Source organism: Arachis ipaensis, chromosome B1 (genome assembly GCF_059453495.1).
Source record: "Arachis ipaensis isolate K30076 ecotype BB chromosome B1, ASM5945349v1, whole genome shotgun sequence".
In the NCBI taxonomy this organism is placed as follows: domain Eukaryota; kingdom Viridiplantae; phylum Streptophyta; class Magnoliopsida; order Fabales; family Fabaceae; genus Arachis; species Arachis ipaensis.
Genome location: NC_142436.1, coordinates 18,943,227 through 18,955,373, shown reverse-complemented (window position 1 = coordinate 18,955,373; position 12,147 = coordinate 18,943,227). Strand labels below are relative to the sequence as shown.

Genomic DNA, 12,147 nt, shown 5'->3' with positions numbered 1-12,147 from the left:
TCCAAACATAGATTTCATGACTCTGAAAATATGGTCGGAGTCTTCTGGATGAGAAGACAAGGGCTAGGGAAAGTTTCTCAATGCTCGGATATCGAAGCTCGGTATTCTGTAATGTTTTGCTGGTAAAATAGATCGGGAACTGTTTCTTTTCCCTTTCTGCAATAAGAGCGGAGCTTATAGCCCAGTTAGTGATAGATAAATATAAGAATAATGGTTTTCCTTGTAAGGGGGTTTGTAAAATTGGTGGTTTTAAAAGAGTTTCTTTGATGGTTGTGAATGCTTGTTCACAGTCATCAGTCCATTGTAAAGCTTTTTTCTTTTTTAAAGTTTGGAAAAAACATAAAGATTTAGAAGCTAGGCAAGGTAAGAATCTAGAGAGTGCAGCAAGTCTCCCTGTTAGCCGCTGGACTTCCTTGATGGTGTGTGGACTTGTCATGTCTAAAATAGCTCGCATTTTTCTGGATTTGCCTCAATACCTCAGCTAGTGAGCATGAAGCCGAGGAATTTACTGCTCTGAACCCCAAATGCGCACTTTTCGGGATTTAACCACATGTTGTATTTTTTTAGCTGTCCGAAGATTTCTACGAGGTCATCAAGGTGATTGTTTCCGATCTTAGTCTTGGCGACCATATCGTCCACGTAGACCTCAATATTTCTGCCTATCTGTTTGGCGAAGACTTTGTCCATTAGGCGTTGATATGTTGCACCTGTGTTCTTAAGACCAAATGGCATGACTTTATAACAATAGTTTCCATATTCAGTAATGAAGGCTGTCTTATTTTGATCAGATGGATGCATTTGGATCTGGTTATAGCCAGAATATGCATCCATAAAGCTGAGTTTTTCATAACCAGAGGCATTATCAACTAAGCAATCAATAGAGGGTAAAGGATATGAATCTTTGGGGCATGCTTTATTGAGATCGGTGAAATTAACACACATGCGCCATTTAACGTTATGTTTTTTAACCATGATGACATTCGCCAGCCATGTTGTGAATCTGATTTCTCGGATGAAGCCCACGTGGATGAGCTTCTTGGTTTCTTCTAGGGAAGCTTGTTTTCAGTCATGGCCGAGATTTCTCTTTTTCTGTGCTACGGGTCAGACAGATGGATCTAATGCCAACTTGTGCGATATGATGGATGGATCAATGCCTGGCATATCAGCTGGGGTCCAAGCGAACAGGTCGGAATTTTGCTGTAAGAATACTCGGAATGAGGATTTTTCTTCTGAGGATAATGTTGAACCGACGTATGTGAATTTGTTCGTGCTTTCTGTGAAATAGATTTTATGCAGGTCTTCTGTTGGGGTTGGCCTTTCCAATGTTCCCGCTCTGGGATCAAGGTCGGCCAGCATTTGTTGGTCATTTATGGTGCCGATGTTGTGAACATGGGCTTTTGTATTTTGGTTAGGTCTTTTGAGACTATTGTTGTAGCACTCCCTGGCTTCTCGGGCATCACTGTGAATGGTTGCAATTGTGTTATCCTGCAAAGAAAACTTAACACAAAGATGAATTGTAGATACTATAGCGCCGAACCTATTTAAGAAAGGTCGGCCAAGTATTAAATTGTAAGGACTGAAGCAATCAACAACTAAGTATTGAATGCCTGAAGTTTTTGACGAGGAAAACTCACCGAGTGTGGTTTGTAACCACACAGAGCCCATAACCGGGACTCGCTCATCTGAGAAACCTACCAGGTCTCCAGTAGAAGGTTGGAGGATGTTGCTGCTCAATTTCATCTTCTGGAATGTAAAATAGGACATCGGCACTGCTCCCAGGGTCTAGCAATACCATTTTTACTAGGAAATTTCCGAGTTGCAGGGAGATTACGACCGGGTCATCGAGATTTGCTATATTGTTATTATGATCGGCTGTCTAGAATGTTATTTGCGGGGAGTGTGGTAGTGTCTACTGTTGAATTTGATCGGCATTGATGGAAAGCATAGCTCGGTAAAATCTCTTTCTTGCCGAGCTTGTGGCTCCTCCACCTGCAAAACCTCCGGAAATACAGTTAATATACGTGTGCGTTGTTCGGGATGGTTGTTGTTCGGTCGGTCTTTATCTCGGCCATGTTGTGTGGCCGAGCTTTGGTCTCCAGAGGGGGGTGCTCGCCGCTGTATGTGGCCGCCGATGTATTTGTCCAAGTGACCTTGCCGAACTAGTCACTCTAGTAGGTCTTTGGCGATAACACAGTCGTTGGTAGTGTGTCCGTGCTTCTGGTGGAAAGAGTAGTATGTTGATCGATCCGTGCCATTTGAATCTGGGTAACTGCCGGCTTTTCTTGTTGGCTTGATTAATTTTGAATTCAAGATTTCCTTGATGATATCGTCGCGCTTAGTGTTGAATTGAGTGTAGGACTCATATCGCGAAGTCGGTTTGAAGTTCTTCTTTTTGTCTCGAGTTTTGGCGTCGTCTCTGTAATGAGACTTTTCTGTTTTCCGAGCTTGCCGGAGTTCCTCGATGTCGATCTGTCCTTTTTCCTTTTCGCGGAACTCGGCCATAGTCTTAGGTTTGGCCACAACAATAGTTTCCTGAAATTTTCCTGGTCGCAATCCGCTTTTTATGGCGTGTAGTTCCACCTCGGGATGGAGGTCGGGTATACTTATGGCTATCTTTGTGAAGCGCGTCATGTAGTCCTTGAGGCTTTCGTGCTGGCCTTGCTTGATTATGTTCAGGTAATCGGAGTCATGTAGGTAGATGGCCGATCCAGCAAAGTGCTCCTCAAAGAGCTTTGATATGTCTCGAAATCGAGAAATAGAACCTGCAGGCAAAGAACAAAACCAATCAAGTGCAGGGCCATCTAAATAAGATGGAAAGCAACGACACAAAACTCTATCAGATGCACCGTTTACTATCATTATGGAGGTGAACTTCTTGATGTATTTCTTCGGATCGCCTAACCCATCATAGGGAGTTAGGGTGGTCGACAGAGTAAACCTCCGGGGTAGCACGAAGTTCATCACCTTGGTCGTGAATGGTCCAGGGGAGCTTTCGTGATCGTCATTCTCGTTGTCTTGCTGAGCTTCCTCATTATGCTCAGGTTGCTCCTCTTCCTGCCGAGCAGTGTCTGAGACGTGTGTTGGCCCTGACTGCTGCTCAGCTTCTTCTGTTCGTTCTTGCCGATCATTGTTGTTTTCGATTTGGGTGTTATTCAAGTTGGCAATTTGCTGTGCCATTCTTTGGTTCTCCTCGGTCATGCGCTGATTGGCTTACTGTAACTCGGTCACCATCTGGAGGAGTTCAGATGGCGTGGGTGGAAGTCGTTCAGCCATGACTCAGGCGAGAACCTCGAGGCCGATGATATATGGAATGGATTATATTCTCAACCCCACGGTGGGCGCCAATTGTTCTTGTATGGATACCTGGAGCAAGGGAGAGCTCGGTCTCTGGGAATCGACGCCGAGTTTTTATCTTCGGTGCCGACCTTTGAGCTTTGTGGTAATCCGAGCTTTACTCCAAGAGGATGTCCAATCGCGTAGAGCTTTGAGTAAGAAACAGGGGGGAGTGTACTTGCAAAGGCAATCCGAAGTTTAAGTAAGTATTGAGAATTCAATGTGTATCCTTTTAGGATGGAAGATCATACATTTTATGGGTGGCTATGTACAAGTCGGTTATGCTTATGTTTTATTGCCTGTATTAAAGAGCAATAATAAGGGTGAGATGTTAGGTTGGACGTTTCACAATTGAAAACAGTCCGTTAAGCTGAGTTGTAACGTAAGTAGCTGATTAATGACGTTAATTGCCGATTAATGACTATAATGTCGAACTATAACGTCAGCTTTCTGAATAATAATGTAAATAATGCCGAATTATGAATAATAATGCCGATTTATGATGTTGGATTTATAATAGTCGAATCATAAATATTTAATCTCTTTTATATTATATTATTTGTTTTTGTTGCTGCATCATATACATTTTTGAATATTTATTTATAAAATCTATAATTTAGAAAAACATGGAATTATAGGGTACAGAATAATAATGTCAGAAGAATTGAAACTTATGAACTCAAAATACTATATTAAGGAGATATGGGCCAAATATAGAAAGAACAACTGAAGGGAGGTTTCAGTAATTATTAGTAAGGAGATATCTATGTTTTTAGAGATTGATAGTTTGTCGTTGTTTGTTGTTTGAATTTCAACTTAAATTAGGAATTTTATCAAAATATACGTTCATTAAGTTGTGTTATCTACCCTCCACGTGGTTCTTTAAGCTTTGTGCAGTGTTTATCATTGCAATTTTTTGTGTTTATCATCAATAATAATTTTTTGTATTTTTTATTTATTTTATTAAAAACATTGTGTTCTTACTTTTAAATTATTTTATATTTTTCTTGAAAAATAAATTTTTGTATTATCCTTTTGTATTTCTATTTAAAAAATTGTGATTATCTTTAGAAAGAATTTTATTGGTGATCGTGACAGTGTTTATATATTAGAAAAGATTCAATGTACCATAGATTGCGTCTTTTCCTTGTAGTGCTTATAAATATGTATTACATAATAAATAAACAAATTAAAACCTCATCTCAGTTGGTGTGTGTTGCGGACTGTAGTGGAATAGCTCACATGGTTTTGCACTCGCACTAGACATGTGGCTTGGCTTCTCCATATCTCATCTTTTTGTTTTATTGCTTCTTCTAGACTATTCTTCGTCAAAGAGAGGAATTAAGCCTATATTTGAAAGAAAGATAGAGATTCAAAGACTCAAATTGAGAGAGACAAAAATTAAATTAAATTTTTATATTATATTTAATATAAAAATTTAAGATAAATATAAAAGTTAAAAGATTATTAAAATATTTTTATTAATTAAAAAAAATAAAATAAATTTTCATTGTCTCTTCATAGTCACTTCTTTTTATTTAGTGTTGACAGTGAGTCGAGTTAAGTCGAGCTAAATCAAATTCAAGTTTAGCTCACGAAAATTGAATTTGGCTCACGGCTCAACTCATTAACAATCGAGTCTATTTCTTAAACTCAAATTTGGCTAATTGAAAACTCATGAGTCGACTCGAACTCACAAGCTGGCTTAAATAATAGAAACATAATCTATAATTTTATATTAATAAATTATAACTTATATATATTAATTTTATATATTGTGTATATTAATTATGAATTTTTTATTTATGTCCTACATCAAAATCATATAAAAAATAATTATAAAATTTTAAATAAAAATATTGATATATGTAAAAGGTTTAATTACTCTGTTGATCCCTATACTTGCGCGAAATTTTCAATTAGGTTTCTATACCTTTTTTCCTTTTAATTGGGTCCCTGCACTAATTTTTTTTTTCAATTGAGTCCCTATACTTTTTTTTCCTTTTATTTGAGTCCCTGCACCAATTTTTTTTTTAGTTGACTCCCTATACAATTAAGCCAATTACTACCAAGAGGGACCTAATTGGAAAAAAAATTTGGTGCAGGGAACCAATTAAAAAGAAAAAAAGTATAGGGACCTAATTGAAAATTTCGCAAAACTATAGGGACTAACAGAATAATTAAACCTATGTAAATTATATATTATTATTTTATATGTATATATATAATATTAAAAGTATAAACTAGATGTATATAGGATATGTTATATATATATAATCGAACCAACTCACGAATTAATAAGCTGACCTTATCCAAACTCAAGTTCGACTCATTTAATTTAGGAGCTCAATTCCAGACTCAAGCTCGGCTCATCATTAACTCAGAAGTTCAGCTTATCGAGTTATTAACGAGTGGAATTCGAGCTGACTCACGAACTGACTTGATTCATTTCTAGTCCTACTTCCATTCATGTACGTCCCTCATTTCTTCTCACTTTATTTTTTCTCTCACTGTTTGGGTTGTACTTTGGAAGCAGAACTAGACGTAGAAGCAGAAATAGGCTACCGACAAAAAAGTAGGGCGCTACGAAGAGGAAAGGCCACACGAGCACAAAATTCAATGAGTTAGGATGGAGGAGGCAGAGGTGCGGACCGCTAAGAAAGCAGAGACTGATGGCGGTGGGACGAGGCAAGGGAGCCAGCGAGGGGAGTGATGATCTTTGTTGACTGTCGTTGTTTCATGACTACTGCGATGAGTGTTTGAGTGAGGGAGTGAGGGAGAATGTAGAAAGTGAGTGGATAAGGCTGAAAAATGAGGCGTCGTGAGTCAGAAAGTGATAGAAGACAACGACGGTGGGTACGACTACGAAGTTGTGGTGGTCTTGGCGGCGGCGACGGCAAGACAGCAACTTCAAGTTTGATTCTTCGATGGTGTTCTTGGGTACTGGGTACGGCAACAACGATGATACTTCTAAGAGATGAGAAGAACTGAAGAAAGATAAATTTGGAATTATTAATTTGGATTGAGGGTATTTTTAAAAGAAATTATTAGTTAAATTTTAGTCTCTTTTTTTTTTAAATTTTAATCTTTTGTATTTCTATTTTTTAGAAGTACTAATTAAAGGGACTGAAATTGTGTCTAAAAATTAAAATTGTTTTAAAACTAAAATTTTAGTTTTAATTTTATTTTGGCCATCAAATATATAATATTGAGTCTTAATATTTCAATCTCGCTCCTAGCTAGTACTCAATACCAAATATTACCTAAAAAGAACAATGGTAAAAAAGGATTATTTGCTTATTAAATAGCAGATAATTAAATTAATTTTTGCTTTCTAAAACAAATCCTGAAAAAATTTAATTTTTAGTGTATTTATAATTTATTATTATCACACATATTTATCTCATCTTTATTATTATTACATTATTTAATAAAACAATAAATTAATAAATATATTAGTACCGCAATTACAGTTATTACAATTTGCAATTGCCGACATTATAATTTTTGTAATGTCTGTTACTGTATTATTATTATTATTATTATTATTATTATTATTATTATTATTATTATTATTATTATTATTATTATTATTATTATTATTTCTTTTTGGTTTTTTTGTTTGATACTTGAATTATATCACTACTGCAAGTTTGATACAATCTGATGCGATCCTAATGTAACTGCAACCACAAAATTAAGGCCGCAATTTAATTTAAAACTGTGTTTACGAAGCATATAGCATGATCCTTCAGACATGAACATCTAAAGTTTTCGACCTTGCTGGAGGAGGCAACCTACTACGTTCTTTGACCACTTTAATTTAATTCCACTTCTAAATTAAAACAAGTATGGGTATTATGGCTGGTAGAGGAGAGACAGGTGAGAAGATAATATAGAATAAAGCCCAGTGGCTTTTTCTTAGCATTCGTATGTAACTTTTTTGTTAACAAAAAACTATATCATTTTCTTAGCTTGTTGCATATTGTTACACAAATAAGATTTCCAATGTAGTTCTTCTTTTAAATATGCCTTCAAGTTCGCTCAACTTAGAGTGGGGGCTTTTTTGCCTGCAAATGGAACCACATTGGTAACTTTTTAAGCAGAATAATACTATCTCTTGGCAATATTATTTAAGAAAAAGTTAAATTATATTCTATTAGTCCCAATAATTTTATAAAATTTATAATTGAGCTTTTATATTTCAAAAATTTTTAATTAAGTGCTTACACTATTTTTAAATATATAATTATATTATTGTCATTTCAAAAACGTTTAACTTAATTGAATATGCTGAGATGCAATATATTCACTAGTGATATAAGATGAATAAAAATATTTTTGTAATTTACTGATAAAAATAAGTTAATATAAAAATTTTTTATTATAAATTTAAAAAATTATAAAAACTAATAAAATACTCTAATTTTAAAGAAATTCTACCTAGAAGTTTGATTACTTCTTTATCTATATTCCACTTCAGCAATTCAGGGGCGACTAATAACCCATCAAGTAACATTTTTTATTAGGAAATCTATAACGAACGGATATTCTTCTACTACGCTTTGCATTTTAAAGAATATTTTTTGAAGTATTTAAATGAAGATTTATATAAGGCAAAAATGGGTTGCCTAGGATTGCTGTTGAGGTTGATCCATATACCTCTGTGAACCGTTTTTGTTTGATATAGTAAAAAACAGAGACTTGACTAAGGTGTTATTTTCCGGTACTCCATTAAGATTTTAAAATAAAGCTCTCACAAAAGCCTATGAATTCAGATGTAATTGTGATCGAGCACAATTTATCTAGGTTAATACTCATTCAAATTGAGTGAAAAAAATTTTACATTTAATTCTATCAATACAGTGCTATATATACATATAAAAATTCTAGCAATCTACCCTTATTATTTATGACAAATTGACAACTGCCACTCTCACGTCCCACGATGACAAGCTTAAATGATTGCATTCTTGCCAGAGATACCACTTGAACTTGGAGGCTACTAACAAACGAGTTATATCTTATTTGTTTATTGTTTTATTTTAAGCTTAACCTAATTTATATGTAGAATTCATTCGCTTAAGATTGGGAGCTGTGATCCGTGTATTATAAGTCGGCCGAAACCGACCTATATCTTAGAAGTTATTGCTTGAGAACGTTTTTATGTTAGTCTTTATGAAATTAAATTCTTCTTTATATTTGTTTACTAGCTATTTGATTTGTAACTGATTCATCTAGACAACGGTCTTGGAACTACAAACTCTTTATAAGTAAGAGTGATAATGGTTAAAATAGGAAATAGTTTGGAGATAATTTTATTTTTAATATTGGGTTAATAATGTTGTTTTTTTTAAATTGTGATTTGTTGTGGTATTTTTTTAAAATGTGGGATGATTTAATTTAGGAAGTATAAATTGGACTTTCTGATTTTTAAGAGGTACAAAAATTGGACCGTCCGATTTGTGTATTCTAATTTTTTTTATTTTTTAAACACAAATCGGTCATCGGTGGTTTGATTTGTGTATTCCAAATTTTTAAAATTTTTTAAGCACAAATCGAACTATTCGATTTGTGTACCTCCCATAGTTTTAAAAAATACTAAAAATGATTACATTAAGGTATAACACTCCTCCTACTTCCATATCCAAATTTTTTTTGCCATAGTTTGGAATCAATTCTAATAATGTTGAGAATATTCAAACTTTAATTATATTCGTTTTTAATCCGCAAGTTATAAAAAAATACAATATTATTATATAACTTAATGATAATTTAAAATAAAATTAATTTTTATAAAAAAAATTAAATTATTAATTAATAATTTTTTTAGTAACTAAGAATTTTTTGTATTTAGCGAGAGATTTTTGATTCAACATTTATTTGAAATATATTTTTATATAAGTATATAATATTTACATATATAGGTTGCGGATTGGTTGGGTAGGGTTGAGACTCAACCCATACCCTATCCAACCCACACAAAAATTCTATTCATATCCGTTGCAGATCAAGTTGGTAACTCTATTCGATTGAGTGGGTCGGATTAAGTATCCGTAAATAAAGTGTATATGTTGCCACCTTTATTTCTAAGAGACACTCTGGATAAATAAAAAAATATTAAAAATACTAATTTTATATTACATGAAAGCTAATTTAAATGTTAAAGTATTTTTTACAGATATATACACACTATATTTTTTATTGAACTGACGAATATCTCATCTACTCGAAATACAACAAGCTAAAATCAGACTGGACGAACTATACAATAGGAAGAGACTTATCAAACAAGAACATTCTTAATCCTAACTTATTAAAATAAAAAAAGATTGCCGGAGAAAAAAATATTAAAATTTTGTAACTATTTCAAAAATAAACCTACGTTAACTTATGTCGGATATTTTTTTATTAAATTAATAAAAAAATAAAAAATAGAAAAATAAATACATATTGTGAATTAGGGACAAAAAAAATGTATTCTTTTTATTATGAATTTTATATTTTTATCATTTATTCTCAATTAATTAGAGTTATAAGTATGTACTCTTTTTATATTATTCTAACTAATGCATATCTTATCAATTGAAAATGGCTGGGAAGCAGAGAGAAAAAATCATCGACAAACTAGATAAGTCTGCACCCTTAAAAATTGAAATTTATTATTAAAGTTTAAATTTGGAAAAAATAGGAACTGAAAAGGATGGAAGGAAACACTAGAAGCGCATAATTTAAAAGTAGACATCGTTTGATTTAGCCACGGTGAGCATTGGGTCTGTGGTAATTGAGAGAGTCCAATTCAAATTGGCCACAGACAAACAAAAATGTGAAAAACTTTTGCACAATTTAACCACGGAAAAGCAAAACGTTGCAAGTGATTACGACGATCATAAAAATTTGCCACTACTTCTTGTTCGTGAGTATTTTTCCGTGGTAAGCTATCGTATTTCTGGTAGTGTATCCGTCCCTGATCGTAAATTCATCCGTTTAATTAGATTCTCAGAAGATAAAATAATTAAGTACGTAGAATAAAAAAAAAATGCTAGGTAGCCAATTATCGATTAATGTATAATGAGAGCATGATGAGGATAGATCTTTGCAAAGATAACTACAAAAATAATTTTTAGTGGCAACATTTTTTATGATAACACCGTAATAGTTATTATATATTTTATTTAATTTATATTTTTGTAACAATTATATATTTGTTATTATTATATATTATAATGTCAATTATATATTTTTACGATTATTAAATTTTTTTTTATCGACAATTGTATAATTATTGCTAAAATTTATTAGCAATAAAATATAAGACAACTAATATCTAATTACTGGTAAATATATTAATGACTATTTTTATTATCGTTAAAAATAAAATAAATAGTCATTAGATATTATTTTATTTATTTATTTTTTTAAAAAAAGATTAACTGAATATATCTATATATGCCATTTTCTATAAAATTATTATTTTGGTGTCGTTATTTTGATTGACTATGTGTAGAGTTATACTACTTTTAAATTTGATAGAATACACATAATAAATAGGATTGACAATGGAGAGGATAGAGTAGGATTTGGACTATTCTATTTTAATTTTATTTTGTGAATTGATTTTTTTTTTTAAGTTTAATCTTATTTTATTTGCAAATTAAAAATCTCTTAATTCTAACCTTATCCGTATTTTAAAATTCTTAACCCTATTCTACTCGTATTCTATCAGTAGAAAAATCAAATTTTTAAACAAATATAAAATTTAATCATCTCATATTTTATATAAATTAATAAAATAAAAAATAAATAAAAACAATAAAATCTTAAAGAAATTTAATATAAAATTATAAATAATATAATCATCAAACTAATTTTTTAATAAAATTAAAATAACACAAATAAAAATAAATATCTTATCACTCTTTTTCTAACTCTAAATTCTTATAATATTACTCTTTAAATAATAAAATATTAAATTAATAATTTAAATAATTAACTTAGTAGTTACTTTCAATTTTTAGAATAAAAAAGTTGTGAATTCAATATCCACTTTTTTAACTATACAATAATTTTTAAATATATACGATATAATATATTAAAAATGTAGGTAAAATATACCATAAATCTATACTCAATCTTACTTTACTCGCAAATAAATTCTATCTGCTCTATCTTATTCGCAACGGCGGATAAACAGCCTTACTCGATCGAATCTTTGTACATAAGCATTTCTCTTTTCCATAATTTTATCTATATTTGGACTTTAATTTACATAAATAATATATGTGAGAGTGTGTGCAATGCAGATTGGATTATTAAAAAAAAAAAAGAGAATAGACTGATCCATTACGTTTGAAATTTAAAATATTTTTTGAATATTTTTTAAATAGCTACTTTATTTAAGTGTTTATGTATCTGTTTATTGAAATATTTGTTAATTTATTTTTGTTAAAATTTCATTTAATTTTTATATAATATTATTTCAAAATAATTTTATATGTCATATATGATTACATTAATTCAATAAGTGTTTTTTAAATTGAATAATTATTTAAATGCATTAAATGAGTGTAAATTAAAATATCTTATAAAATATGAATGCATTGAAATTATTTTTCTTTTATAATAAATTAACAATGATCAAACAATAACATATTATATATATGGGGAAAAAAAAACCAAAGCGTCAGAAATAATAGAGTTGGCGATAATTAATATCGTAACGGCAGGCGCAGCAACATGTTATCGAAACAATATCGCATTCACATGATCCACCAAACCATGCACCAATGAAAACTACATTGCCACAGAGAGAAA

The 12,147-nt window shown here is 31.6% G+C and overlaps 1 pseudogene; it reads right to left on the bottom strand.

Annotated features, from left to right (window-relative positions):
* Positions 1-1,884: 1,884 nt before the first annotated feature.
* Positions 1,885-3,273, bottom strand: LOC107647570 (uncharacterized; annotated as a pseudogene).
* Positions 3,274-12,147: the final 8,874 nt, after the last annotated feature.